Source organism: Gorilla gorilla, chromosome Y (assembly GCF_029281585.2).
Source record: "Gorilla gorilla gorilla isolate KB3781 chromosome Y, NHGRI_mGorGor1-v2.1_pri, whole genome shotgun sequence".
NCBI lineage: Eukaryota > Metazoa > Chordata > Mammalia > Primates > Hominidae > Gorilla > Gorilla gorilla.
In genome coordinates, this window is record NC_073248.2 from 45,965,943 (window position 1) to 45,993,042 (window position 27,100).

The 27,100-nt window shown below is 52.3% G+C and overlaps 2 pseudogenes; one reads left to right on the forward strand and one right to left on the reverse strand.

Moving 5' to 3' along the window:
- The first annotated feature begins 13,123 nt into the window (after positions 1–13,123).
- On the forward strand, positions 13,124–15,383 carry LOC129530412 (coiled-coil domain-containing protein 188-like; annotated as a pseudogene).
- A 2,932-nt stretch (positions 15,384–18,315) lies between these two features.
- LOC129530377 (palmitoyltransferase ZDHHC8-like) lies at positions 18,316–21,408 on the reverse strand (annotated as a pseudogene).
- Positions 21,409–27,100: the final 5,692 nt, after the last annotated feature.

Below are 27,100 nucleotides of genomic sequence, written 5' to 3' on the forward strand. Positions count from 1 at the left end.
CTGACTGATTCTGCAATTAAAAATTGACCTATAACTTTTGATTCCCCAAAAACTTAACTATTAATAGCCTATTATTGACCAGAAGCCTTACCAATAATACAAACAGTTGATTAACACATATTTTGTATATGCATTATAATACTGTATTTGCACAATAAAGTAAGCTGGAGAAAGAACATGTTATTAAGAAAATCAGGCCAGGTGTGGTGGCTCACATTTCTAATCCCAGCACTTTGGGAGGCCGAGGCGGGAGGATCACTTGACGTCAGGAGTTCAAGACCAGCCTGGCCAACAAAGCAAAATCCCATCGCTACTAAAAATACAAAAATTAGCTGGGCGTGGTGGCACGTGCCTGTAATCCCAGCTATTTGGGGGCCTGAGGCAGGAGAATCACTTGAATCCAGGAGGTGGAGGTTGCAGTGAGCTGAGACTGCACCACTGCACTCCAGCCTGGATGACAGAGTGAGACTCTATTTCAAAAAAAACCCACAAAACTTAGCCAGGTGCAGTGGTATGCACCTGTAGTCCCAGGTACTCAGGAGGCTGAGGCACAAGAATCACTTGAACCCAGGGGGCGGAGCTTGCAGTGAGCTGAGCTCATGCCACCGTACACTCCAGCCTGGGCGACAGAGTAAGATTCTGTCTCAAAAGAAAAAAAAAATGTTATTAAGAAAACCATAAGGAGGAGAAAATATATTTACTCTTCATTAAATGGAAGTGGATCAGCATAAAGGTCAAAGGTCTTCATCCTTATTGTCATCATATTTAGTAGGCTGAGGAAGAGGAGGGGGTTGGTCTTGCTATCTCAGAGGTGGCCGAGATAGACGAGGTAGAGGAGGTGGAAGGGGAGAAAAGTAAGGCAGGCACATTTGGTGTAACTTTTATTGAAAAAAAAATCTGTGTTTAAGTGGACCCACAGAGTTCAAAGTCATGTTCAAAGGTCAATAGTAATTATAAATTATCTTGAAACAAATGTAAAAGTATAAAATCTCATGCCAGGCATGGTGGCTCATGCCTGTAATCTCAGCACTTTGGGAGGCTGAGGTGGGTGTATCACCTGAGGTCAGGAGTTCAAGACCAGCCTGGCCAACATGGTGAAAACCCACCTCTACTAAAAAAAGCCAGGCATGGTGGCACATGCCTGTCATCTCAGCCACTTAAGAGGCTGAGGCAGGAGAGTCACTTGGACCTGGGAGGTGGAGGCTGCAGTGAGCCGAGATTGGGCCACTGCACTCCAGCCTGGATGACAGAGCAAGACACTGTCTCAAAAAAGAGAAAGAAAAGAAAATATCAGCAAAGAAATAGATGTGATTTAAAAAAAAAAGAGAGCCAGATAGAATTTATACATTGAAAAAAATACAATAACCAAAATAAAAACCTTGCTTGATAAACACAGTAGTGGAGCTGAGATGACAGAGAATATCATTAGTGAACCTGAAGACAGATCAATAGAATTTACTCAATCTAAACAACAGAGCATAAAAAAGACTGAAAAAAATTGAATAGCGTTATGGATCTGTTGGATAATAACAAAGGAAATAACATTTGTATCTTTGGATTGCCCAAATGGAGGACAAAAAGCACAGAACTAAAATAGTATTCAAAGTAATAGTGGTTGAAAACTTCCCAGTTTGGCAAAAGACATAAACAGATACACACAAAAAGCTGAATAAACCTCAAATAGGATAAATTCAAAGAAATCCACATCAAGACACATCATAATTAAACTTTTAAAAACCAAAGACCGGCTGGGTGCGGTGGCTCACGCCTGTAATCCCAGCACTTTGGGAGGCTGAGGCGGGTGGATCACCTGAGGTCAGAATTTCGAGAGCAGCCTGACCAACATGGAGAAACCCCATCTCTACTAAACATACAAAAATTAGCTGGGCATGGTGGTGTGCGCCTGTAGTACCAGCTACTCAGGAGGCTGAGGGAGGAGAATCACTTGAACCCGGGAGGTGGAGGTTGCAGTGAGCCGAGATCATGCCACTGTACTCCAGCCTGGTGACACAGTGAGACTCTGTCTATAAAAAAACAAAAAACAAACAAATAAACAAAAAAAAACAAAGACAAAGAAATATATTAAAAGCAGCCAGAGAGAAATGATACATTGACTCTAAAGGAACACTAATTTGAATGACAGTAGATTTCTCATCTGAAACCATGGAGACGGGAGACAAATGGTACGGCATTTCCCAAGTGTTGAAAGAAAAGAATGGTCAGCCCCAAATTTTATAGCCAGTGAAATTATCCTTCAGGAATAACGGAAAAAAATAAAATCATTCTCAGATAAATAAGAACCAAGATAATTTTTTAACAGAAGACCTGGCATTAAGGAATGGCTAAAGGAAGTTCTCCAATCAGAAAGAAAATAATAAGAGAAGAAGGTTAGGGCCTCTAAAATGGAAAGTCCAATGGAGTGGGTAAAAACAGAAGTAAACTATCCTTCAGTTCATGATTTTTTTTTTTTTTTTTGAGATGGCATCTCACTCTGTCACCAAGCTGGAACGCAGTGGCATGATCTCGGCTCACTGCAACCTCCGACTCCCTTGTTCAAGCAATTCTCCTGCCTCAGCCTCCCGAGTAGCTGGGATTACAGGCATGCACCACCATGCCCAGCTAATTTTTGTATTTTTAGTAGAGATGGAATTTCACCATGTTGGCCAGGTTGGTCTCGATCTCCTGACCTTGTGATCCATCCCCCTCGGCCTCCCAAAGTGCTGGGATTACAGGTGTGAGCCACCGCGTCCAGCCAGTTGGTGATTTTTAATTATATTTTATCACCGAAGCAAAAGCTATCATACCCTTCTGATGTGGTGCACAATGTATGTAGAGGAAATACTTAAGGCAATTATACTTTAAAAATGGGAGCATTAAGAGACCTAATTGGGAAGTACGGTTTCTACACTTCACTCAGATTGGAACTTTGATACCACTAGGCTGTGATGAATTATATAAATATATGGTAATGCCTAGAACAATCACTAAGCAAGCTATACAATGCAATACACTCAAAAAACATTATAAATATTAGCTTGATACAAAAGTAATTGTGGTTTTTGCCATTCCTTTTTGTTTTTTGAGACGGAGTCTTGCTGTGTTTCCCAGGGTGGAGTGCAGTGGTGCAATATTCGTTCGCTGCAACCTCTGCCTCTTGGGTTCAAGTGATTCTTGTGCCTCAGCCTCCCGAATAGCTGGGACTACAGGTGTGTGCCACCATGCCCAGCTGATTTTTTTCTTTTTTGTATTTTTTAGTAGAGACAGGGTTTCATCATTTTGGCCAAGATGGTCTTGAACTCCTGACCTCAAGTGATCCACCTGCTTTGGCCTCCCAAAGTGCTGGGATTACAGGTGTGAGCCACCCCACCTGGCCAGTTTTTGCCATTACTTTTAATGTAACGGCATTACATTAAAACCAAAACCAATGGCAAAAACCAGCATTACTTTTGCACCAATGAAACGGATCAAACTGGAACTCTAAAAAATGTTTAAATAATCCACACAAAGGCAAGTAAAAAGAAACATAATGATAAACAGAGGGATAAAACAAAAAGACACATAATAAACTGGCAGACTTGAGCCTGACCACATCAATAATTACTTTAAATGTAAGTGGTCTAAATATATCAATTAAAAGACAGATATTGAATGAGTGGATAAAAAATTATCCAAATATGGCCTGACGTGGTGGCTCACACCTGTAATCCCAGCACTTTGGGAGGCTGAGGTGGGCAGATGACGAGGTCAGGAGATTGAGACCATCCTGGCTAACATGGTGAAACCCCGTCTCTACTAAAAATACAAAAAATTAGCCAGACGTGGTGGCGGGCGCCTGTAGTCCCAGCTACTCGGGAGGCTGAGGCAAGAGAATGGTGTGAACCTGGGTTGCAGTGAGCCAAGATGGTGCCACTGCACTCCATCCTGGGCAACAGAGCAAGACTCCGTCTCAAAAAAAAAAAAAATTATCCAAATATATACTGTGTAAAAGGCAGTTCATTGTATATGTAATGACATAGCTAGATTGAAAGTAAAAGGATGGGCTGGGCACAGTGGCTCACACCTAAAATCCCAGCACTTTGGGAGGCTGAGGTGGGCCAAAAAAAAAAACTGTATGAAGAACAGTTGGGGAAATGTACACAATCCAAATTCGAACCTTACTATAAAGCTCTATGTGGTACTGGTGAAAAGCTAGACATAGATCAATGGGACAATATCAAGAGTCCAGAAATAAACCCTTACATTTATGGTCAACTGATTTTTGACAAAGTGTCAGGCAATTTGATAAGTAAAATAGTTTTTTCAACAAATCCTTCTGAGACAGCTGGGTATCAAAATGCAGAAGGATGAATTTACACTGTTATCTCAAAATATACAGAAAAATGAGCTAAAAATTAATCACAGACCTATACTTAAGTACAGCAACTATAACATCTCTAGAAGAAAACACAGCAGAAAATTTTTGTGATCTTGGGTTAGTCAAAGTTCTTAGACATGACAACAAAAAAATTATCCATAACAGAAAAAAAATGATAAATTGGACTCCAACAAAATGAAAAACTTTTGTTCTGAAAAAGATTTATTTATTTATTTATTTATTTTGAGATGGAATCTCACTCCCGTCCTGCAGGCTGGAGTGCAGGGGCACGATCTTGGTTCACTGCAACCTCCACCTCCTGGGTTCAAGTGATTCTCCTTCCTCAGCCTCCTGAGTAGCTGGGATTACAGGCGCATGCCATCACACCCAGCTAAATTTTTTTTTTTTTTTTTGAGACAGAGTTTTGCGCTTGTTGCCCAGGCTGCAATGGTGCAATCTCGGCTCACCGCAACCTCTGTCTCCCAGGTTCAAACGATTCTCCTGCCTCAGCCTCCCAAGGAGCTGGAATTACAGGCATGAGCCATTGTGCCCGGCCAAGACTCATTTATAAAATGATGAAAAGAAAAACCTGGGAGAAAGTATTTTCAAATAATATATTTAATAAAGGACTTGTATCCACAATATACAAGTAAATATTACAACTCATAATTAGAAGACTACCCAATTTTAAAATGGGCTAGACTGGGCATGGTGGTGGGTGCCTCTAATCCTCGCTACTCAGGAAGCTGAAGCAGGAGAATCACTTGAACCTGGGAGGCGCAGGTTGCAGTAAGCCGAGATGGAGCCACTGCACTCCAGCCTGGGCGAAAGAGCGAGACTCTGTCTCAAAAAATAAATAAATAAATAAAGGGCTAGAACCCAACAACGTATACAGCATGACCAAGTGGGTTATGTCACAGAATGCCAAGTTTGCTAAGCATCCAAACATCAATTTTTACAACACATAATATCTATAGCATAAATTATAAAAACTACACAATCATCTCTATAGATGCAGAAAAAGCATTTGACAACCTCTAACATTGACAAAAACACACATGAAGTAGGAATAGAAGGGAGCTCCCTCAAGTGATAAAGGGCATCTATGAAAAGCCTACAGCTAACATACTTAATGCAGAAAAGACTGGATGCTTTCCCATGCAATGATTTGAATGTGTCCTCAAAAAGTTCACGTGTTGGAAACAGAATCCCCAATGTAACAGTATTAAGAGATGGGGCCTTAGCTAGGCATGGTGGTGGATGCCTGTACTCCCATTGTCAGAGGCATTTGGACCAGGGCAACTCCATCTTGAATAAGGGCTGGGTACAATAAGGTTGAGACCTACTGGGCTGCATTCCTAAAAGGTTAGGAATTCTTTTTTTTTTTTCTGGAGACCTAGTCTCGCTCTGTTGCCCAGGTTGGAGTGCAATGGCACGATCTCGGCTCACTGCAACCCCAACCTCCCAGGTTCAAGCAATTCTCCTGCCTCAGCCTCCTGAGTAGCTGGGATTATAGGTGCACACCATCACGCCTGGCTAATTTTTTTGTATTTTTAGTAGAGACAGGGTTTCACCATGTTGGTCAGGCTGGTCTCTAACTCCTGACCTTCTGATTCACCGACCTCAGCCTCCCAAAGTGCTGGGATTACAGGTGTGAGCCACGGCGCCTGGCCAGGAATTCTTAGTCACAGGATGAGATAGGAGGTTGGCACAAGGTACAGGTAACAAAGACCTTGCTGATAAAAGGATTAGGTAAAGAAGACTGCCAAACCCACCAAAATTAAGACGGCAATGAAAGTGACCTCTGGTTGTTCTCACTGCTCGTTATATGCTAATTATAATGTATTAGCATGCTAAAAGACATTCCCACCAGTGCCATGACAACTTACAAATCCCATGAAAATGTCCAGAAGTTACCCTATATAGTCTTAAAGGGGGAGAAACCCTCAGTTCCAGGAATTGTCCACCCCTTTCCTGGAAAACTCATGAATAATCCACCCCTTGTTTAGCATATAATCAAGAAATAGGCTGGGTGCGATGGCTCATGCCTGTAATCCCAGCACTTTGGGAGGCTGAAGTGGACAGAGCACTTTCGGTCAGGAGTTCAAGACCAGCCTGGAGAAGTCGAAACCCTGTCTCTACTAAAAATACAAAGATTAGCTGGGCATGGTGGTGCACACCTGTAATCTCAGCTACTTGGGTGGCTGAGGCAGGAGAATCACTTGAACCGCAGAGGCTGCAGTGAGCTGAGATCACGTCACTTCACTCCAGCCTGGGCAACAGAGTGAGACTCTGTCTCAAAATAAATAAATAAATAAATAAATAAATAAATAAATAAATAAATAAATAAATAAATAAGTCGAATCAGATTGAGCAGGCTATGCTGCTGCTCTGCCTATGGAGTAGCCATTTTTTTATTCCTTTACTTACTTAATAAACTTGCTTTCATTTTACTTTATGGATTTACCTCAAATTCTTTCTTGTGCAAGATCCAAGAACCCTCTCTTGAGGTCTGGATTTGGACCCCTTTCCGGTAACACCAGCTACTCGGGAGGCTGAGGCAGGAGGATCATTTGGGCCTGGAAGTTTGAGGCTGCAGTGAGCCATCATCACACTGCTGCATTCCAGCCTGGGTGACAGAGTGAGATCCTATCTCAAAAACAAAAACAAAAACAAAACAGGGCAGGGGCAGGCACTGTGGCTCACGCCTGTAATCCTAGCGCTTTGGGAGGCTGACATGGGTGGATGGCTTGAGCTCAGGAGTTTGGGACCAGTCTGGGCAACATAGTGAAACAAAATATACAAAAACAATTAGCTGGGTGTGGTGGCATGGGCCTGTGGTCTCGGCTACTCATTAGGCTGAGGTGGGAGTATTGCTTGACCCTGGGAGGCTGAGGTTGCAGTGAGCCATGATTGCGCCACTGAACTCCAGCCTGGGCAACAGAGCCAGATCCTGTCTCAGAAAAAAGAAAGGTGGGGCCTTTAAGAGGTGATGGGTAATGCAGGTTCTGCCCTCATGAATGTATTAATGAATTAACAGGATATCATTGGAGGGGATTAGCTATCAGAGTGTGTATGTTATAAAAAGCTAGTTTGGCCCTCTCTCATGAGCCCTCTCACTATGCTGCCTCAGGACTCTGCAGAGTCCCCAACAGCAAGAAGGCCCTCAACAGATGCAACCCTTTGACCTTGGACTTCCCAGTTCCAGAACTATAAGAAATAAATTTCTTTTGTTTATAAATTACCCAGTCTCAGCTCTTCAGTTATAGCAACAGAAAATGGACTAAGATAAATCTGTCACTGAGAAGTGGCGTTGTTGCTACAATAAATATCTGAAATTGTGAAAGAAGCTTTGGAACTGGAAAAAGGGTAGAGGCTAGAAGGATTTGAAGGAGCGGACTAGAAAAAACCTGTATTACCATGAAATGAGCGTTAAGGGTAATTCTGGTGAGGTCTCAGAAGAGGGCAAGAAGACTAAGGAAAGTCTGAAACTTCCTAGAGATTATTTAAATGGTCATGACTAGAATTCTACTAGAAATATAGACAGTAGGGGCTGGGCACGGTGGCTCACGCTTGTAATTCCAGCACTTTGGGAGGCCAAGGTGGGTGGATCACCTGATGTCAGGAGTTTGAGACCAGCCTGGCCATTATGGTAAAAACCCGTCTCTACTAAAAACACAAAAATTAGCCAGGTGTAGTGGTGGGTGCCTGTAATTCCAGCTACTCAGGAGGCTGAGGCAGGAGAATCGCTTGAACCTGAGAGGCAGAGGTTGCAGTGAGCCGAGATCGCACCACTGCACTCCAGCCTGGGCAACAGAGTAAGACTCTGTCTCAAAAAAGAAAAGAAAAAAGAAAAAAAGAAATATGCACAGTAGGCCAGGCACAGTGGCTCACACCTATAATCCCAGCAATTTGGGAGGCTGAGCTGGGTGGATCACTTGAGGTCAGGAGTTTGAGACCAGCCTGGCCAACATGGTGAAACTCCATCTCTATAAAATTACAAAAAAATTAGCTGGCCATGGTGGCACACGCCTGTAATCCCAGCTACTTGGGAGCCTGAGACAGGAGAATTGCTTGAACACAGAAGGCGGAGGTTACAGTGAGCTGAGATTGTGCCATTGCACTCTAGCCTGGGCAAGAGTGAGACTTCATCTCAAAAAAAAAAAGAAAAAAAATATGGACAGTAAAGGCCACTCTGATGAGGTCTCAGACAGAAAGATAAATAAGGTATTGGAAACTGGAATAAAGACCATCCTTGTTATAAATTGGCAAGGAACTTGGCTGGATTTTGTCCATGCCAGAGGGCTTTATGGAACTCACAACCTAAGAGCAATGAATTAGGTTATCTGGCAGAAGAAATATCTAAGCAGCAAAGCATTCAGTCTACTTAAAAAAAAAAAAAGAGAGAGAGAGACAATGTCTCACTGTGTTGCCCAGGCTGGTCTTGAACTCCTGGACTCAAGCAGTTCTCCTGCCTTGGCCTCCCAAAATGCTAGGATTACAGACATGAGCCACTGTGCTCGGCCACGCATGGCTCCTTTTATATTGCTTATGTTAAGCTTTGTGAGGGAAAAAAAATTACTTAATGACAGAATTTAAAATCAAAAGGAAAGCAAAGCAGAAAGATTTGGAAAACTCTCAGTGTGAGTGAAAAAGTCATTCAGGAGAGAATACCAAGGGTGTGTCCCAGATACCTTTTGCTATGGAGATTAGTATGCTAGAAGGTGGCCAGGTGCTAATCATCAGGACAACAGGAGAAAAACCCTGAAGGCATTGCAGAGATCTTCAAGGCTGCCCCTTGCATCACTGGCCTACAGTAGTAAGAGGATAGAATGGTAGGATGGGCCCAGAGCACTCTCCATGGATTTGCAGCCCAGGGATGCCTTGGGACTCTTGCTTCCTGAATTCCAGTACAGGACAATCTAACCCCAACTCAAAGGGCCCCAGGCTCAGCTTGACCAGTTGCTCTGGAATACATAAACCATAAAGCTTGGTGGCGTCCTTGTAGTGTTAATTCTGCAGGCACACAGAATGCAAGAGCTATGAAGGCATGGCAGCCTCCACCTAGATTTCATTTTTTATTTTTTTTAGACGAAGTCTCGCTCTGTCACCCAGACTGGAGCGGAGTGCAGTGGCATGATCTCGGCTCACTGCAACCTCTGCCTCCCGGGTTCAAGCAATTCTTTTATCTCAGCCTCCTGAGTAGCTGGGATTACAGGTGCACACCACCACATTCAGCTAATTTTTATATTTTTAGTAGAGACGGGGTTTCACCATGTTGGCCAGGCTGGTCTGGAACTCCTGACCTCAAGTGATCTGCCTGCCTCAGCCTCCCAAAGTGCTGGGACTACAGGTGTAAGCCACTACATCCAGCCCCAAAACCAATTTTTTAAAAAGCAGAGAGAGAGAGTGAGTGTGTGTGTTTGGATCCAAGGAAAGTCTTATCTATAAGCAAAGGTAGAAAGAAGACTCACAGGATCTATTCAAAAGGCCCAACATCTGACTGACAGGAGTTCCAGAATGAGCAGGAAACGAGAAGAAATGTTATCAAAGAAATGCCAGGTCTCAAGGCAGAACGTGCTTACCAAGTGCCCAGCGCGGTGAGGAAACACCCACAGTTGGTGTGACCCCCAGTGGTGCAGGGATCAGAAGGGACCCTGCAGGCTTCAGGGGAGAAGGCCAGCGGCCTGGCTAGCTCTCACCACCAAGAACCACGACTGGCCTTTCAGTCCTGTGGGAAAATGCCCTCTTCCCCGATTCTCTCCTCAGCCCAATGTCCAGCAGGTGTGAGGTCAGGGTAAGATGCTTCTAGTCCTGTGAGGCCTCTCTTGTTTTTTTTTTTTTTTTTTTTTTTTGAGATGGGGTCTCGCTCTGTCACCCAGGCTGGAGTGCAGTGGCACAATCTCGGCTCACGGCAACCTCTGCCTCCCAGGTTCATGCCATTCTCCTGCCTCAGCCTCTCGAGTAGCTGAGACTACAGGTGCCCACCACCACGCCTGGCTAATTTTTTGTATTTTTAGTAGAGACAAGGTATCGGGGGAACCCATCCCCAATATTTAAACGTAGGTTCTTTTCTATTTTCCCTAAGTGTCAGCTGGTCTGAGAAACAGAGAGTACAAAGAGAGAAATTTTACAGCTGGGCTTCTGGGGGTGTCATCACATATTGTTGGACCGTGATGGCAACCTGAGCTGCAAAACCAGCAAGTTTTTATTAGGGATTTCAAAAGGGGAGGGGTGTATGAATAGGGAGTGGGTCAAAAGATCATATGCTTCCAAGAGCAATAAAAGATCACAAGGGCAGAGAGGCAGAGCCAGATCACAAGGCGAGGGCAAAATTAGAATTACTGATGAGGTTCCATGTCCCACTGGGCACAAATTGTCACTGATAAACATCTTAACAGGAAACAGGGTTCAAGAGCAGACAACCGGTCTGACTAGAATTCACCAGGCTCAAATTTCCTAATCCTGGCAAGTCTGAGGGTAGTCCAGGAGACCAGGGCGTATTTCATCCCTTATCTTCAACCGCATCAGACAGACACTCCCAGAGCGGCCGTCAATAGACCTACCCCTGGGAATGCATTCCTTTCCCCGGGTTATTCCTTGCTGGGAAAAGAATTCAACAATATTTCTCCTATTTGCTTTCTGCAATAAGAAAAATATGACTCTGTTCTGCCCGGCCCTGCAGGCAGTCAGACCTTATGGTTATCTCCCTTGTTCCCTGAAAACTGCTGTTACCCTGTTCCTTTTCAGGGTGCCCAGATTTCATATTGTTCAAACATATGTTTTACAAACAATTTGTACAGATAACGCAATCATCACAGGGTCCTGAGGCGACATACATCCTAAGCTTATGAAGATGACAGGATTAAGAGATTAAAGACAGGAGATTGTAAGAGTATTGACTGGGGAAGTGATAAACGTCCATGAAATCTTCACAATTTATGTTCAGAGACTGCAGTAAAGACAGGCATAAGAAATTATAAAAGTATTAATTTTGAGAATAAATGTCCATGAAATCTTGATAATTTATGTTCTTCTGCCTCGGCTTCAGCCAGTCCCTCTGTTTGGGGTCCCTGACTTCCCGCAACAATGGGGTTTCACTGTGTTAGCCAGGATGGTCTCGATCTCCTGACCTCATGATCTGCCTGTCTCGGCCTCCCAAAGTGCTGGGATTACAGGCATGAGCCACCGTGCCTGGCAAGGTCTCTCAATGTCTCCTCCCACGTCACAGACCACTCCAAAACTCAGCAGCAAAACAACCATGACAGCCCGGGGCTTGGTGGTACATGGCCGGCAACTTTCCTGCCACATGGGCCAGTTCTCTGGGGTTCTCGCTCAGCTTGTCCACCCATCTTCAGGCAGCTGGGGACCGGCCAGGACAACAGAAGCCTCTCCTGCCCCATGGCCTCTCATCCTGCAGCCCAGCCCAGGCCTCTTGCAGGGAAGACAGTCCGCAGAGCCAAGCAAGAGAGGTCCAGACCCAGCACACAAGTGTTGTGCCAACCTCTGCCCACAGCAGCTTAGGAGCCCATTGGCCAAGTGCTTCCCAGGCCAGCCCATAGCCCAGGGGTGGAGACTGGGACCTGCCTCTTGATGTAGGAGGCAAAGTCACCTTGCAGCGGGGCCAGGACACTGGGAGAGGAGGGAACAGCTCTGTTCCTACCACACAAGGACTTCTCTGAGCCAGCTTTCTGAGGATTAACTGAGGGCTGAGGGGTTCAAGAAGGAGGACACGGGCACAGGGACTCATGGGCAGTGAGAGGCAGTGGGGCCGATGGCATGAGGAGCACCAGGGAGCAGGAGGGAATGGGCTCGGGGCGTGAATCTGGCCCCACTGTCGGATGAGTGCTCTTCGGCTGCCCAAATCCGGTCCCACGGGTAACAGCGTGGCCTTCAGCAAGTGACTAAAGGGCTTCTTGCCTCAGCTTCCCCACCTGTAAACAGAGGATAACAATGGCATGTACTGGATCTGGCATAAAATAAATGTTCAATACATAGCTAGAAAAGAATGTTTTAAAACCTCAGAGATACATTAGGTGAAAATAAAAGCTGGGCTACAGAATGACCTCTTCCGTGGGGATGAGGGGCAGGGGATGGCAGCCCACCTCCAGGAGGAGCTTAAAGAGGCGGCTCCTGGCTGCAGGGACAGGAGATAGAAGTGGGAAAGGCTTGGGTGCCATTTTTATTGTTTGGTATTTTTTGAATCCACACTGTGTGTGTATTATCTGTTTTACATCTTAAGAAAAATAACCAGGCTGGGTGCAGTGGCTCATGTCCGTAATCCCAACACTTTCAGAGCCTGAGGCAAGAGATCGCTTGAGGCCAGGAGTTTGAGACCAGCTGGGCAACACAGGGAGACCCCCCCATCTCTGCAAAAAATTTAAAAATTAGCGGGGCATGGTTGCACACACCTGTAGTCCTAGCTACTTGGGAGGCTCAGATGGGAGGATTGCCTGAGCACAGGGATTGGAGGCTGCAATGAGACACCATTGTGCCACTGCACTCCAGCCTGGGTGACAGAGCAAGGCCCTTTCCCATAAAAAGAAAGAAAGAAAAAAACTCACATGGTGGGTCAGCGCATCAGAGGCAGTGAGGTCATCAGGCGGGGCAGCTTCAGGACCAGGTGGAAGGGGCCCACTGTGACCTCCCTGGCTGCACCCAGGCCTTTGTGACTGGGAGCCAGTGGGTCACCCAGAGCCCTCAATAAAGGGCAGCAGGTCGGGTCAGGCCAGAGCCTGGACCTGGGGTCAAGAGGGGTTGCAGGGAGGGATGGAGGGGCTGAAAACCCAGGGCCCCTCCAGCCACCCCCACCCTCAGTGTCCCCCAACCGCAGCCTCCAGCAGTCATGGAGGCCTGGACCAGCACTGACAGGGATTTGTAGGGTGGCCCTGCCTGGGCCCCATCTCCTCTGCTCACTCAGTGCAGTCCCAGAGACCTTACCCAGTCCCAGGGGTGGGGGGAGGGGGGAGGGGACCCAGGGTGGAGGGCGAGGCTGCCAGGATCTTTTCTGTCCAGTGAGGAGCAGAGAGCGAGAAACCCTGAGGGGCTGAGACAAGGAGACCTGGAGTCAGGGCTCGGGTGGGGCTGGCCCCTGCACCCAGGGTCGAACCAGGGGGCTCCCAGGCATGGGGGATTCACTGGTTTGGGGCTCAGACCCTGCCCATGCCCACCCCTGTCACCGGAGGGAGGGGCCCTGGCCTTGCCCAAGGCAGCCCTGTCCCAGCTTCAGTGTGGGCCTCTGGGCTCTGCAGAACAGTCCTTCCTGGAGCAGGAGAACCACAGCCTGGTGAGCACCCACCTATCACCTGGCACCCCTGCCCCTGCCCACACCCCTGCCCCTGCCCCTGCCCCAGCCCCAGCCCCAGGAGTGGCCATGACAGGCAGTCCCCTCTCTCTGCCCCCCACCCCAGAAAAGGCAGAACCAGGACCTTCGGGAGCAGCTGGGGGCCCTCCTGGGGCCAGGGCAGCAGTTCCTGCCCCTGTGTCCCGAACACTCAAGCTGCACTGCTCTGGCCTGGGTAAGTACAGGGCCCAGGGATCCCATGCAGCCAATGCCCCACTAGCCCACAGCCTTGGGGCTGATCTGGGGGCTCTCCCACAGCCCCCCGACCTGGCTGGCACGCAGCCCTTGGGGAACAGGGCACCTCTGCAGCTGCTGTGGCGGCAGCTGTCCCAGGGGCAAAAGGCTTTCATGCAGCAGTCCCAGGTGGGCCTGGGGGAGGGGCTGTGGGGGGGAGGAAGCTTCATGCAACACTCCAGGTGGGCCTGAGGGGTTCACTAGGGAGGGAGGTCTTCATGCAGCAGGCCAGAGGGCCCAGCGGGGAGGTACCAGCCACCCTGCTGATGCTGCCCAAGCCCACCCTGGGCCCCACCCTCAGAACGAGCTGCAGCAGATCCGCCTGTGCTTTGAGAGGAAGAAGATGGTCATCAGAGAGGTGTCCGCCTGGCTGAGGGGGAGGGGTGCTGCCGGCCCTCCCAGTGGGTTCTGTTCCTCAGGCATGACCCCACCTTCTTCCAGGCATGGGACAACGTGCCTGAGATGCCCATGGCCCTGAACAACCAGGCCATTGGGTTCCTGGTAGGTCCCCACAGGGCAGCACCCAGAAGGATGGGGCCCGGTGGGCGAGAGGCCGGGGAGGGCAGGGCCAGGGGCCTAATGTGCTTACCTCCTCTGGCCCCCAGAACCTCAAGAAGGACATCTGGGGCATGCTGGACCAGATGGAGAACATCCAGCTGGGGATTCTCAGGTAACACAGGGTCAGGGGCTGGGCCAACTGAGCAGGGTCTCAGAAGGGGTCCTGGTCAGGACAAGGCAGATACATCCTTGACCCCCCCCCCACCTCCATAGCACTGAGCCAGGGGTGGGTGCCAGGCTGGGGGTGGAGGGCATGGGGTCCTGACAGTGAGGCCTCTGCAGGGAATGGGCCCAGTGCCACACTCAGGCCAGGAAGGAGCCACAGGTGGCGAGCATGGCAGTGAGCCCCCCATGCCCCACTCTGGGTCCGGAGACCAGCCCCCCTCCCAGCACCCTGCTTGGGCGAGGGGGAAAAATGAGCTCCAGCAGAACAGGTCCAGGGTGGGGAGCATCTGCAAAGTGGCTGCAGGAGCCTGTCCAGGAGGAAGGGGCCAGGGCTGCGGTGGGGGGAGCCCTGTCTGAGGAGGGTTTCCCAAACCAGGGATCCCTGCCCGCAGCCTGGACCCTCGGGCTGGGCTCCCCTCCCGAAAAGAAAGGGAGGCCAAAGCTGGAAAGCTCCAAGGGCCTGGCAGGCCAGCTCTGGTAGGTGACTGTGTGGCAGAGCCCAGACCCCAGGCCCCCTGCGTGTCCCTGGCCCTGACTGTCGCTGCCCATAGGCTGCTGATCCTGAGGCTGCTGCTGGGCACCCTGCTGGTTGCCTATGTGTACATGGTGAACCCCAGGCCCTTCGAGGGACTGGTGCCGCCCCTGCTGAGCCGTGCCACCGTCTGGAAGCTCCGGGCCCTGCTGGATCCCCTCCTGTGCCTTGAGGTGGATGGCTTCCTGTCCTTCTAGGCCGGAGGCCCAGTGGCCCCAGCGAGGAGGTGGCCAGGCGACCAGTGCTGCCCCAGATGCCCGGTGGCTGCACCAGCCCCCTGCACACGGCACCACTGTGCACCATCCCTGCCAGAAGCTGCAGAGAAGGGTGGAGGCAGGGTCTGTCCTGAGGGTTGGGCCTGTGGCTGGACATAGAATCATGACATATGTAGCCGGTGAGCACGTCTCTGTGGAAATTGGGGAAGGGACACCGGGACGATACGGCAGCGAGGGTCCCTCAGGGTGGAGACCCCAGCTTAGGGCTGGCTTCCCACCCCACATCCCACCTGCCCTCCAGAAGGCAGCCCCTCTGCACAGGGCTCTCAACCCCCAAGGCATCTTAGGAGGGTCTCCACTGAAAAGCAATAGCAGTAAGGACTGGGGGGTCCTCAGGTCTTGCCCCCTGGGCCAGGCCCTCCCGGGGACCTCAGAGGTCAGGTTTTCAGCACTGAACCTGCTGATCCACTGACCTCATGCCCCTCATGCAACCCCCCCTCCCTTCCTGGCCACCACCCACCCTGCCCAGGTCCTGTCACCTCCCCAACCCAGGGCCCTGTCCAGTCCAGGGGGCCACACTGGTAGACAGAACGGTGGAGATCAACACCAAAAATTGTATCTGGGGAATTAATTAGCAGGGGTACCCTTAAGAACAACAGAGAATGGTTTTGTGGCTTTCTCATCCCCAAATGGGAGAAATAGAGCCGCAGCCCAAGGTAAACCAGGGACAGGGACCCTGTGCTGGAGAAGGGCTGGCCGGGATGCCACACTGCCATAGGCTGTACCACTGCTAGAGGACACAGGACTTGGGCCTCGGGCCCTCTGAGCTCCCAGCAGCATCATCTCTGGGTGCAGGCAGCCCCAGTGGGGCTCAGGCAGAGCTGGCCATGACCACAGGACCTTGGTGGCAGGCAGGGGCCAATGGCTCACCAGGCTGGTGGCTCCAGGAAGTTAAGTCATCTGTTCATGTGTCAGGGGAAGGGAAGGAGGAGTGCAGAGACCTTCGGGGGCAACCTGAGACCCCCCCACCCAGCCGAATCCATGGAGGCCTGGGCTCCTAGAGGAGGAAGTGGCTTAGTCTAAAGAGGTTGGTTGGGCAGGGAGGCTGGGCAAAGGTCATGCTGGTCCCCACAGCAATGGGGCTGCCCCCTGTGGGGTGCTGGGCCCCCTGCAGCAGGTGGGAGACTCCCTGAGGTCACATGGACACAGGGTCTCGGGCACTGGCAGGCTGGGAGTCTGTCAAGCTGTGGCTGGTGGAGCAGAGAGCCCAGCCCACCCCCAGCCCTGCTCCAGGATCCATGACAGTCTGACCTCCTGGGCCCCAGCTGGACTGTCCCGGACCCCAGAGCCACCTACTTGTCATCCTGCTAGGGCCCGGGGCCCGGAGAGGCTGGGGAAAAGACTGGAGGCAGCCAAGGGCAGGCAGCACATGGCCCCGCATGGGGGTGCCCCGGCGACCAGGCTCCAGGGGGCCCGCAGTGGTGGGTGGTCCTCCGGGTGGCCAAGGTAGCACAGGTGCAGCCCAGGAGGCACCCAAGGCTGGCCACGCCACCCCCATCCACGGGTGCAGGTGCCAATCCACCCCCTGTGGGCCGTGGCATCCGTGAGAGAGCAGCAGAAAGTTGGTCAGCACGGCGCCAGCTTCGGGGCCCTAGAGCTCACACTCCTCCCGCATTGAGATAGCTCCAGCCCAGGATGTCTCAGACCCGAACAGCTGTGCACCCCTCACACTCCCTCAGCGCTGCCCCTGGCATTTGGCAGGCAGGAGAGTTCCAGCAGGTTCAGCAGGCCCTACAGGGCCCTGAGCCAGCAGGTGGCCCCTATGCACCCCCATTTCATCTCCCCAAGCTCTTGGGTTCCTGGGATTATGCTGTGGGCAGTGGCAGACCCAAGTCTTTTCCCCAAACACCCTGTCACTGCCAGAACTGATGCAGACCCAAGGCGAGAAACCCTCACACTTCCCAGCCACAGACCATCGGCCACCCCCTCCTCCCAAGCCTCTGACTCAGCCCAAGTCCGCAGAAACAGCCCTGGCCTTGCCCGAGGAAAGAATCAAAATAACTTTTTCTTTTTTAATAAAATTATAGATATACAGATGTAGATATAAAAACATAAGACAGAAACAACACAAGTGGACGCTGTTGTGAACTTAATCTCAGGTCCCTGACACCAAGGGAAGCACTGACCCTTCCCCAGTGTGCTTTCCCATGGCGTGAGCACCACAGCCAGGCCGGGGCTGGGGACGTGGCATGCCTTGGGGCGGGGTTCTCCAGTTTGGCAGGGAGGGCCTGAGGGCTGGGGAGTGGGCTCTGGATGTCACACGCCCCGTGGCAGCATCACCCCAGTGCCTGCTCCCACCTGCTCCATTGCCTCCCATAAGAGCATAAACAAAAGTTCAGGCTTTGATGAAAGGGACGGCGATGGCCGGAGCACTGACACATGGCTGGCCATCTGTCCACCTATCCACCACCACCCAGAGCAAGCCAGAGCAGAAGCATCGGCCTTGCCAAGCTACAAGCTTCCAGTGGGGTCCGTGAAAGGCAATGGGTTAGGAGTAGCCTGGCTGGGGACACTCGGTCCAGGAACCCACAGGCTCTATCAGAAGGATGGTGGGGGCCCTGGGTGCCTCTGTCAATCTCTGGGACCCATCCGTAAGGGGACCGTTGGGGGCTGGCCTGGCGATGACCTGGGGTGCATGGGTGATGGCAGTGGGCCAAGCCTGGCTGAGAGAAGGTGCCCCAAAGAGGCTGACTGGGCCCCCTCACTGCCCCAGCCATGGGACAGGCCCAGACACAGACCAGCCCAGTGGCCCTTGGCCCAGTGAGCCGACTTCCCCATGGGCAGATGAGTGGATGGGCAGGCAGAGTGCTTGGGGCAAGCTGTGGCAGTGTGGCACTCTCTCCCACTGATGGGCCCACACCAGGCTGGGGTGGCCTTGGGTCCCTGGGGCAGAGAAGTTGGTGGGGAGGGGGGGTGCGCTGCGGGGTCCTGGTCCCCGTGGCACCATGGCGGATGGGTGGCGGTCAGTCCTCACACCGAGATCTCGTACATGGTCCCACCCATGCCAGACACCTTCTTAACCAGCGTGTGCCATGTAGATGTGGCACAGGGCCCTGGGGGTCCTGTGGCAGGTCCCAGCCGGGCCAGGCCCAGGAACTGCCCATTAAGCTTACCTGGCGAAGTCTTCAGCTGAGGGTGGTCCCTGCATCAGAACAAGCACATACACACATGCATACGGTGAACACACGAACACGGGGACAGAGGACGGAGGAGGCAGCAGGACAGAGATGACGCAGACGTGGACTGGTGTAGCCATGTCATGGGGACCCGGGCAGTCCCTGCCCTCTAGGCTCGGAGGGTTCACCCAGAAAGTAGGAGGGAGATGCAGAGCCTGCCTGGGGAGTGGCTGTGCCATCTCAGGACAGACAGGTATCATCAGAACTGCCACCACACTCCGGAGTCCCTGGGTCCCTAGGCAGCACTGGCCAGAGAGCATGGGGCAGCCAGGTGGGCATTGAATGGAGCCCCTGCCCTGCTCTGTACTGGGAGCCCGGCCGGCCACTCTGCCTGGCCTCATTCCTGCTCTCTCTCAGGAAAATGAGGGGCTGCCCTCCTGCCCACCAGCGCTGACCAACAGCAGCTCTATCCTTGCTGCTTAAACTTTCTCGAGGCGAGAGCCCTTTGTCCCCGGGCTGCGATCCCTGCCTGGCTGCAATGCTGCCCACTTCTAGGTCTCGGGCTCCCCACTCATCACTCCCAATGGCAGCCTCCTCCCCAACTCCACAAAAGCTGAACAGACTCCTACCCTGTGGGGTAGGGGAGGCCTCCTCAGGGCTGGACTGCTGTGCTCTCAGCCCCTTTGTGGCCAAGTGGCCTGGGCTGGCCTGGGTGGGGCTGGGCTCTCCCCCTGGGGCCGCATCTGACAACAGGAAACAGCTGAGCCTGTGCTTGAGGTTTCCAGGCCCAGATGGGGTGACAGACGACACATGCCATGAGGACACCATGCGTCCACGGCATGGGTCCTGGCCCCAACAGGTATGCAGTTCTCCTACCTGGGCCTGGGCCTGCAAGCCAGCTGACCCTGCTTTCTCAGTTACCAACCTGCTGGGTGCCTGGAGCCAGCCTGCTTTCTCCAGTCCTCAGTTTCCCCACCTATGAGCAGGGAAGCCCCTGCTTCCTAGAACTATGTCCCACAGGGAGGGCCAGGGCCTGGCCGCCCAGGGTGGCACATTCTGCTGCTAGGTAATGTCCTCACCCCCAGCCTCCTAGAGATGCAGCAAAGCAGGCCCAGGGAAAGCACTGGGTAGACAGGGCCACTGTGACCCAGAAAGCCAGAGCCACAGCCTGAAGGAGGCCCAGGCTGCCACGTGATACTGGCCCCAAAGAGAAAGCCCCATGGCCTCCCACATGCTGGGTCTGTGCCAGCATTGGAAGAACAAGTCATTGGGATCAGGACACAAATTCTCATACCCTGTCCCCAGAGCGTGCCCAGGACATCCTCAGAGCTGAGCCACACAGGCTAGCCAAGGCCTTCAAGTCAGGGTGAGGCGCATCCTCCCTGTCCCATCCCCAGAGAAAAGCTCAGGCCCCTGGGATGACCTATGAGTGCCCAGCCAAGAGGGCCCCTGGAGACGGCTGGACAGCTGCCCTGTGCCAGGAAGCCCACCCGCACCTCCCGGCACCCACCTCTGCATGGTCAGCGAGGGCGGTGGCTCTGAGAGGTCAGTGTGAGCAAAGGCAACAGCTTTGGGGCCCATGTAGGATGGTGAGTGGGGAGTGCCGGGTGGGGAGGGCAGGCCCTGGCGTGCGGGTGACCTGTGTGAGCCACTGCTGGGCTGGGGCCCCGGGGTGTTGCTGCTGGCCTGATCAGCCTGCAGGGAGGAGGACGACATCCACGGTTCACGGCTCACAGAGCTGGACAGTGAGGACAGTGACGTCTGCAGGGCAGGGTTGCGGGCGCCGCCGAAGCTGGGCCAGGCCACAAGGTCATCTCTAGAGCTGTAGCACAGCATAGGACCTCGGAGGCCCTCGGACAGCACACTGGCCTGCTGCAGGCTGTAGGAGCTGGGAGCGTCATAGACGCCTGAGTCACGGAACAGTGAGTTGGCCTGGGAGCGCAGCAGGCGCTCACGTTCCTCCCTGTCCTTGCACTCCTGGATGGATGCCATGATGGTCTTGGACAGGTTGTCGTAGAGCACAGGTGAGGGCTCCCAGGGCCGGGGGCCCAGCACGGGACTGAAGCTGTGGGGCAGGGGCCATGGTGAGTCGCCCGTTGCCCTAGGGTGCAGGTAGGGTGAGTGGTATCTGGCCACGCCAACTGCTGGATGGGAGAGGCAGGCGTGGCCACCAGGCGAGCCAGGGTTGAGCACACTATTGTAGGTCAGGCTGCCATTGTGGTTGGGCAGTGCGTGGCATGGGGGGGCAGTGCAGTGCATGGCGGGGCAAAGATGCTAGGGTGGGGCATGGGGGGCCCACCCTCGGAGCACAGGGGCTGCAGGGCCACGTGGTGCCCCCCCTGCCGGCTTGAGGCCTTGAGGCTCAGGGAGGGCAAAGCAATGAGAAGGCATCAGAGGCGCTGAGCAGTGGGGATGGCAGGTAGGCTGCGTGCAGGCCCCCGGGCCCATAGTCAGGGAGGTCCAGGCTCGGCTCGACACAAAGTCCAGGCTATGGATGCTGTCGTCCCCCAGGATCATGGAATCGGGGCCTGGAACTTGTAGGGAGAAGGCATTCTCACCACTGCCCACCTGCTACCCTGCCTGCAGCTGCCAGTCAGCACCCACGGGGGCCACACTGGTACCGTGGCCTCAGGAACTGGGCCTCAAGGAGCCATAAGAGCCACATAGTGACCCATGGCCCTGTCCCTGAGCATCCATGGCTGAGGGGCAGGGGCTCTGCATCGGGAGGGAGGCCACAGCTGGCTACTGCAGACACCCAGGGCTCAACCTTTTGAGCTACGCAGTCCCAGGGGCCTACCACTCAGGGCAGCCACAGGGAGGAGGGGCCTCATCTAGCCTCTTTGATGGGCACGTGGGCATGGGCTTGGGCTTGGGCTAGGGACAAGAGCCTCAGGAACCACAAAGCCAGAAGGGGATCAGGGCCAATGTGGGCTCAATGCACTTGGCCAACCAGACCCAATCCCCCACTGGACCCAGGAGTCCCAGGAAGATGACATACCTGGAGCCCTCATCTCCAAGCAGGGCTACCGCCTCCTGAGAGGCATGGCCCCTGCATGCCTGCAGACTCAGACCCTTGACAAGGAGCCTAGACTCACTGCTCCACCATGTGACTCTCTCCAGGAAGGACATCAATCCTGAGGGGAGAGGTCCCCAGGGATGGGGCTGGTCTAGGTGCACGGGCCCAGCCACAGGCCTGCCCAGAAGGCCGGGTGGCCCAGAAGGAGGGATGGCGCCCTGGGCGCCAGGTTTTAAAACCTGGAGCACAAGAAAAACTCACTATAGGACTCGAACAATCTGGGGCTGTATTGCTGACCTGAGAATTACATCTGGCAATCAAATAAGGAATGAACAGCATCCCCTAGAAGCCCTAGCGATGTGCTCACGGCAGAAGGCAACCACAATGAACTGGCCTGTGTGCAGCCAGGTAACCAGAAGGCGGAGCTTTACCGCAGGTGGCAGCGACTGTAAGAAGATGTCTTTCTCAGCTTAAAACCTAGTTCATCCTCATCCCTGGGGTACAACGACTGTCTACGGAGCAAAGTGTCAGATGGGACCAAATACACATTGGTGGCCTGATATTCAAATGTTATCCTCTCCATGCACATCCCACTAAAAAGAAGCTTAGAGAAAAAAAAAAAAAAAAGCTGTCCACCTGTCTACAGTTGACCTTCATTCGTCTGCATCAACCCATTTCACATAAATCACAATTAGCATCCGCACTAAACACCATTAAAAGAACACAAATGTGGTTTGAACTCTTGGATATACTTTCTCTGCATTCAGAGTCAGAAAAACCAGCCAAGATACGGAGCTGGTCCCCGCCCCTTAACGGGATGCGGCACAGAGGCCTTGCCTGAGGGGCCTGCCAGACCCCTTCGTCCCGGCTACCTACTGAGCAAGTGGGGTGGCGGCTCACCAGTGCCGCATGCCAGGCGGAGGCTCCCGGCAGCGGCCAGCTTTCTGCTAGGCCAGGCAAGCCCGGCTCCGTGTAGGTCTCCTCAAGGTGGTTTCTAAGCTGGGAATTTCCAATGTGCCCGGGAGACCTCCAAGAGCGCGGACCGCTCGGAAGGCAGCTAGGTAAGGGGACCAGAGGCGAAGGCGGCTGCCATCGCCAGGCCGCGCCCACCGCCCTCACAAATGTAAAGGCGCGCCAGGGTTCTCTCGGCCACCTACCTGCCAGGGTCGCAGGAGCCCACCCTTGGCGCACGCCACTGCCAGGCCGGGACAGCAGGACCGGGTGGCCCCGGGGGCCGGGCCGCGAAGGCAGGATCCGGCGGAGCCTCGGCCGCGAGCCTGCGGACCCGGCTAAAGACAGAGACCTCCCCCGCCCCAAAAAGCACCCCCGCCCAACGCCGGGCTAAGGGTTAGGGCTAAGCCTCCTTCCTCCGCCTCCCGCCTGAAGCGGGCGGCCTCTCCGCGCCCGCCGCCCCAGAACTCCCGACCCGCCGGCGCACCTGGCCACGCATCCTCCGGCGGGAGGTGACCACATGGGCACGCGGGGCGGGGGCTTGCTCGCGGCCCCCACGCCGGGCGCAGGGCTACAAGCGCCGCTGGAAGGAGGCGACCGCGCCGCGGCGGTTCCGGGTCTCGGCGCTGCCCGGGCGGGAGACTCGGCGCACGTCCGCTCGCGGGGCCACCCGCTCCAGAGTCGCCCGCAGGGGCCAGCCCGGGGCCCGAGACCCCCAGCTCTGGCGCGAGCAGGATGGGGCTCCCCGGGGGCAGTTGGCGCGAGTCGGAGTCCCGAAGCTCCATCCTTACCTCTGCTTCATGCTGCGGTGTCCCTCAGCGCCGGCGTCCCTTTGACCGGCCAGTACCGCCTGTCCTGCAGCCCCCGCGTCGGTCGAGGTAAGTAGCAGCCAGAGCAGCGGCGCAGCCGGGGGAGGGGCGGACACAAGGAAGGGCGGGGGTTGAGGCCCTCGAGCCGGACCACAGGATCCCAGCCTCGGGGGCGAGAGATCTCAGTGCACCTCGGGAACTGGCACGGCGGCTCCCGTCCTCAGGGACCCCATTGGTACCTGCACGCTCAGCCTTGCCGGAATCTCATGGGATATGTGCAAAAGGCAAAGAAATAAATTGTCGCCACACCCTTCGTCCTCTCCGTCTCCCCGCACGGTCCATATGGTACATTCCCCAAAGCCCAACGGGAGACAGGAAAGAGGTGATTGGATGGAAATCTTGGAAGGGGCGAGAAGCCACACGAAGTGGCCAATGGAGAAACCCGGTGGGCATATCAAAGCCCGCCAGCAGAGAGAAGGGAGGATGGATTTAAAGGGAACTTGTTGGCCGGGCGCGGTAGCTCACCCCTGTAATCCCAACACTTTGGGGAGCGGAGGCAGGCGGTGTTGAACACTTGAGGTGAAGAGTTCAAGAGCAGCCTGGCCAACATGGTGAAATCCCATCTCTATTAAAAATACAAAAACTTAGCCAGATGTGGTGGTGCATGCTTGTAATCTCAGCTACTCAGGAGGCTGAGGCAGGAGAATCGCTTGAACCCGGGAGGCAGAGGTTGCAGTGAGCCGAGATCACACCATTGCACTTCAGCCTGTATAACAGAGTGAGACTCCATCTCAACAAAAAGAAAGACAAAGAAAATATAGAGTGAATTGAACCAAATATATCTGTATGACCTTGAGCAGGTAAGTCCAACCCTCAGCCTCAGTTTCGTCATCTGGTCCAATGAGGATACTGGACTGCACTTGGTGTCTAACAGCCTTCACACACTTGGTGTGTGATCCTATCATCCCTTGCACGGGAATAGTAATACCTGCAAATATTCTTCAATTTGGGGCATGATCTACCATCTTAAAGAACTTTAGTTGAAAGTAGATAGACTTTCTGACACCTACTTTCAGCGACAGTATCAACCCCACCTTTGGTAAAGGTGAATCCAGTCTTCTTTCTGGGTCCCTCATCTCTTAGGGAAGAATATTCTTCTTATGTGTGGAGCCCCCCACCTCCAAGTAGTTAATAATTTCTATTTTTCCAAGAGGCACCCCTTTCTCTTCCTTCTCCCTTCCTCCTCATAATCAGACAAAGCTTCAATTCATAATTCATTCACCCCATGAGCTGTCCACCATTCCTGCCTTCAGCAACAAACCCCACTGTTCACCCCTACCTATAACTGCTAAATTGCTCGTCCCTAACTCAGTCTGTGACACACCATTCAACCACACATGGCCAGTTGTGCTTTCATCCACACTACAAGCCAAATTTCAGACTTTCTAACCATTCCTTGGGACCTGCTCTGTTTTCGAGTTTTACACCAGCCTGCTAGGCTTACATTTTGGCTACCAAGCTTCAGCTCCACCTTCTTTATTTCAGAATTTTTCAACCTCCCAACAGGTGATCACCCCACCCCCACACAACCAGCTTCCAAATCATGTAGGGTGCCTGGGATACCTGTTCTAAAAGCTCCAGACAACTTATCTTCCAACTACAATCCAAAGAGCTCTAGAAAGTGCATCCCTCCATGAAGCCTTCCAGATTGATTGCCAGAAGCTGCTAGCTTACAGAGCTCCCATTTCTACTCTGTGCCCTGCCACAACCCAACTGTCCATGCTCTCTGCCCCAATGTACAATTTTTTTTTATACGGAGTTTCGCTCTTATTGCCCAAGCTGAAGTGAAATGGCATGATCTTGGCTCACTGCAACCTCCGCCTCCCAGGTTCAAGTGATCCTCCTGCCCCAGCCTCCGCCTCCCGAGTAGCTGGGATTATAGGCATGCACCACCACACATGGCTAATTTTGTGTTTTTAGTAGAGACAGGGTTTCTCCATGTTGATCAGGCTGGTCTCAAACTCCAACCTCATGTGATCTGCCCACCTCGGCCTCCCAAAATGCTGGTATTATAGGCGTGAGCCACTGCGCCCGGCCAATATACATTTCTTATTGACATATTTCCCTGTCTCCCTGATGGCCACAGCAGCAGCAGACACAGCTTACATTTATTAAGTGCTCACTATGTGCTAGGTACTGTTGGGAAGTGCTTTGCCCGCATTATTTAACTTCACCCTCATATCAATTCTGTGATATTCCTTATTATTCCCCTTAGTACCGTTTTGCCTTCCTGAGGAAAACACAAGAGCTTAGTGAAACTGATCTGCCCGAGTGCACACAGAGGTCTGACATCTAGTGCCCCCACCATAACTCCACAACGCAATACTGTCTTGAGTTTCTTAAGAATCTACTGCATGCCAGATGAAAGATAATCTCATACATTTACTTATTTATTTTTATTTCTATTTTATTTTATTTTATTTTATTTTGAGGCAGAGTCACACTCTGTCACCCAGGCTGGAATACAGTGGCACAATCTTCAGCTCACTGCAACCTCTGTCTCCTGAGTTCAAGCGATTCTCGTGCCTCAGCCTCCCAAGTAGCTGAGATTACAGGCTCGTGCCACCATGCCTGGCTATTTTTTGTATTTTTGGTAGAGATGGGGTTTCACTATGTTGGCCAGGCTGGTCTCGAACTCCTGACCTCAGGTGATCTGCCTGCCTTGGCCTCCTAAAGTGCTGGGATTACAGGCGTGAGCCACTGTGCCAGGCCTCATACATTTATATTATGTTTACATTTATTTCTGTACCTATAATATCATTTCAGTCTCAAAACAGTCTTGTGAGGAGAGTTAGTAGAAGTCTATTCACACATGAGGAAGGAAACTACAGCTCAGAGAGCATGATTGTTTGGCTAAGGTAGCAAGGCTGGTAAGTAACTGAGCCTGGCTTTCCACACTGCATTCTTTCCACTGCAATTTCTGCCCCCTGCCTGAACACAACCTTTTTACATGTGACAACCAGAGAAGGAGGAAACAAATACAAAATAGCAAAACCTAAGCCATGGGGTTTAGGGAGTGTGGTACAAGGAGTGCTTACAGGGGGCCAGAAAACAAGTCAAAGAAGACTTCTATGAAGGGTGAGAATCACTATGGACTTCTTTATACTGGTTTGTTGTTTATATTCTGCCCATGAGACTGCGTCTTGGACACATCTGGCAAATTCAATAGCAAAAGGCCACAAAACTGCCCCATACCGCTGGAAGGCTGGTGGCTAGAATTAGCCACATGTCAATGAAGAAGGGACTTCTATGTGCAATGCTGCTGCCGACCAGTTTGGGAAAGTTCTCAACTTGCTGTTTAGCAAACTATCCTGCTCCACTGGCAGTTTTAACACTCCCCTGCAAATACAGGCTGGGCGCATTATTTCTTCTTTTTCAACTGTTGACATCCTCACAGGGTTGGAGAGCCTAGCAAAATTGTGTGGGAGCAGGAAACTTTTAATATTGATTAAGCAGCCTGAGCAAGCTAATTGTGAGGCCAATACTTCTGAGTTGTTCTTTGCCAGGTCCAGCCATAGTCAATCAAGTTAATTCTCACTCCCATAGCTCTCTCTTTTCTCATCCCCAGAGAGCTCTAAAATGTCTCTGTTTATCTGAGTGCTTTATTTATGCATTCAAAAATTTATTGGGCACCCACTACAAACAAAGAACTGGCAGGTTGTGTGGGGTTATCCTGATGGATCGCAC